Consider the following 3,846-nt stretch of genomic DNA (forward strand, 5'->3'; position numbering starts at 1 on the left):
ATTTTTCTCTTCAAATAAGTTTATGTAGAGGGCCTTGAGATGTACCAATTATAAAAAAATGTTGAAATGAAGACATTTTTAAAATTACAAAATGCAAACCAGTACTTTATACAAGAAATCTCTATAAAGTTCGTCAATCAGTGTAAAAAATATTTTGTTTCAGCTGAACATAAGGCATGTTCAGTTTATGTTATTTTGTAGGATTATTTCTGCTTTGTTGGAGACTATTCTTTTTGTCTGTCCTGATTTCTCTTTGATTCTTTAGACTGTTCAGAGTGTCTGCTAGATTTTTCCCATCGTCTCTCAGCACCATTCTGGTACCTATCTTCATCACTTCTAGAGCCTGAATGTTTTCTACTTTTTTCCCTTGACTCTGATCTATCTTTTCTTCTAAAATTGTCACTGTCCTTACTTCGGTGTCTGTGCTTCTTATTTTCAGAAAAAGAATTTCTTCTATCTCTTCTCTTCTTTTTGGGATCACCATGCTTATTTTCAAAATCTATGTGCATTTCTTCATCTCTGTCATTCATAACTCTACTGTAACTATTTCGCTCAGATGGCACCCTTCTGTCTGAAGTATATTTTGTTGTGGGATCTCTCCAATTTGGATCCCTTGAATTTTGATCTCTGTTTTTCCGACCTTCTTTCTCTCTCAGTCCTTGTTTCCTGGTGCCTTTGTTCTGGTCTTCTTTCTTCTTGTTTCTTATCATTTGTTGAATGTTTTCTGAGCAATTTATCTACTTCTTTATTTCTGGCTTTCTTTTGTGCCTTTTTTCTTATATTTTTAGCTGAGGCAGAACTATGACTACTGGTATTTGAAGAATGGTTCTCCCCACTGGAAGACTCTGAACTGCTTTAACTGCTATCAGATTCAGAATCTGAAGAGGAGGACTCAGAAGAGGAAGAAGAAGGTGAGGATTTACTTTGCTTGACATCTGATTTCTGGGTCACGATGACCTTTGGTGTATTTTTGAGATGCTCATGCAATTCATCCGTTAAACCTCCAAGACCTATAGATGTAAAGAAGTTGATGGCAAACCGAGTATTTCTTGGATTATCTCGGGGTAATAATCTTTCAAAGAATGACTGTAAGGTTTCATCCTTTAATCTTGCATTAAGTTTAGGAAGACCCATGTATTCACACAGTTCCTGAAAAAATATTTTGACAAAAATTCTACTGGATGATGTAGTGGTTTCTTCACTTAGCTTTATACATTCAAGAACACTCCATGTAAGTGAATCAGTGTATAAAAGGTGAGCAAACATCTTAGCAACATTTCTCAATTTGTTTGTTTCCAAGCAATGGATGGTGTCATACTGTTCTTTGAATATACTTTCAAAAGATTCTATGTATTCTTTTTTCAGCATGCAAAAACGCCCTGCTAATAAGCCAAAAAAATTCTCATATGTCCTTTTTTGGGCACAGCAATAAAGTATCATGTTGCAAAGTTCCTTTGTTTGACTCTCAGGAAATTCCATGTTCAGCAGTTTGTGAGCACATTCTTCAAAATCTAAACTTGATTGAATAGCAAGATAGATTGTGCAATGAAATGAAACCAGATTAATTTCTGTTTTGTCATGAATAGTTACTTTTTGTCCTTCTTCATCTTCTTCTCCCTCTACATCCTTCTCTTCCTCCTCCTCTTCACTACTTTCAGCATTCTGGTCTGTGAGTCACTGTCTCCTTCATCAAGAATTTCCTTCTTAGTGGCTTTATACTTCTCTTCATTATCCATAAAATTAGGATCCATCTTGAAAACATTAAGAACATCTAGATTATAATCATCCTCTAGGGGAAGCATATGGGTGAACTGCTCTTCTTCTTCCACTAGATCAAGTCCCTCTAGGATAACAGGGTGGTCCTTGAATCCATCCTTACATACTGCAAACATCACTTCAATCATATACTGAACTCTTTAGTCAATTTCAGACTCAAGGAGAATGTTTCGAAGGCATTCAAATATAGCATTAATTCCTCTTGGGGAGACTTCCGTTAATTTGAGGCCACATTCCTTGAGAAAACCAATAGCTACTTCAACACTAGCATCCGTTGGTCTTTCCAGGAGCAAAGTGAGCATCTCTAAGCATAAAATTTCATGTGCCACATTTTGGTTAATAAGATGTGCTACGAATTTTGAAGCAGTCAAAAAAAGTTGCTTATCATTTCTTCAATAGCCTTTTCGAAAATTAAGAATTAACCTCTTGAGGATTAATTCTCCGATCTGTGGAAATTTTGAATTGATAATTGCCACTAGTGCTGCATAAACATGGGTGAAGATTGGAGAAGCACTCTGTGCTTGCAGAACAGATCTGGACAACAGTCCTCTCCCTCTAAGTATATTTTCTTGAAGAAGTTCTTGAATAATAATACCTATATTAGAAATATTGGCTTTGTTGATAAGACCATTGATTGACTTCTTTAGGGTCTCCCAGCTCATCCTCTGGTAAGCTAGGCTGCTTTTATCTGTTATCTGTTCTTGTATCATTCTGAGTTTTGCAGGAGGAATATATGCTCCACCAGTACGAGTAAGAAGAGGATCCAGCTCATCTTTCTTTTTCTTTGCAGTAGGTTCATCCTGAACAGAGGAACTCTGGGTTACTGATGGTTCTGGGCTTCTTCTTCCAGGAGATGGGGATTTCTGGGACCTTTTCCGGGCCATATCTCTTTCTCTTTCTCTTTGTTTTTCTCGATCTCTACTTCATGATTCCATGCCACTATCATAAGAACATCCTCTGCTTGAATGCTCATAGTCTGACCTGCTATAATCAAAGTAATCTCCATCCTGGGGGGATCTTTCTTGTTCTGTGTATCTGTCTTCTGGAGAGGAGGTCCTTTGATAAGAATTATAGTTTTCTCTTCCATCATAACCAGAAGAATGTTTTGTATGTGCCACACTACTTTTCATTTTGTTGCCAGTTGACCCAATGAGTCAAATACTTTTTAAGCTGCTGCAAATGGCAGGTACCCAATGGGCTGAATTTCTTGACAATTTATTCTTTCTGTCTGCAAATATCACCTGGAGCTCCACCGCACCGCCATCACATCGGATATACATCTAAATTTTAATATAAAATTGCAATATGTGATAGAACTGAAGCTTAAGTGAAATAATAATAACTTAATATGTAAATTAAGGGGAACTTCTAGAGAGATGGTAGACTAAAGACAAGCATAACTCATTCCTCAAGAAAAACTACTTAGAGAACAGATTGGAGTTATTCAATGCAGCAGTTCTGGAGCTCAGGAGACCAGGGAATGACCATTACAACATATGAGGAAGAGCTCGACAAAAAAAAGAGTAAGTATGACTGAGAAGTTGTAGTGAGTGAACTCAACTGTGGTACCTGAAACCCCTCCCCTACCCTCAGGGCTGGAGTCCGTGGGCCAGCTTAAGTCTCACTTACTAGTTAAATGTGGCACAATCCTCATCCAAATTCTGGTCAGAGACTGTGAACCTCTGGATCCTGCAGCCTTGAACCTTTCCATGAAGGAGCTCAGATAACTTACAGTGCCACTATTTCCACAAATAGAAAAACTTCACTAAGTGACTGAGCTCCTCTGCTGCCTCAGGTGCCCATCCCCCCACTGGAATCTGGTGGTCATGAACACATCTGGTTCTTTCCTTGTGGGCTAGAGTGGTCTGGAAGAGGAAAAGAGTCCCTTTCCTTTGGAAAAGCTGGGGGTATGGAATAGCCCTGACCCAACTGTTGGCCAGTGAAATAGTATAGTAGAGTTCTTCAGATTGATTCCTTTCCTGGAGGTAACTGCAGCAACACATGGTGATTACCCTTACCTGCCATAGAAACTGAGGGGTCAAAGGGATAAAAAGAAAAACAACTTTGTAG

At 38.2% G+C, this 3,846-nt stretch overlaps 1 pseudogene; it reads right to left on the minus strand.

Moving 5' to 3' along the window:
- Nucleotides 1-203: 203 nt before the first annotated feature.
- Nucleotides 204-3,029, minus strand: LOC143672941 (pre-mRNA-splicing factor CWC22 homolog pseudogene; annotated as a pseudogene).
- Between the last annotated feature and the right edge of the window lie 817 nt (nt 3,030-3,846).

This window comes from Tamandua tetradactyla, assembly GCF_023851605.1.
Source record: "Tamandua tetradactyla isolate mTamTet1 chromosome 22 unlocalized genomic scaffold, mTamTet1.pri SUPER_22_unloc_2, whole genome shotgun sequence".
Taxonomy (NCBI): Eukaryota; Metazoa; Chordata; class Mammalia; order Pilosa; family Myrmecophagidae; genus Tamandua; species Tamandua tetradactyla.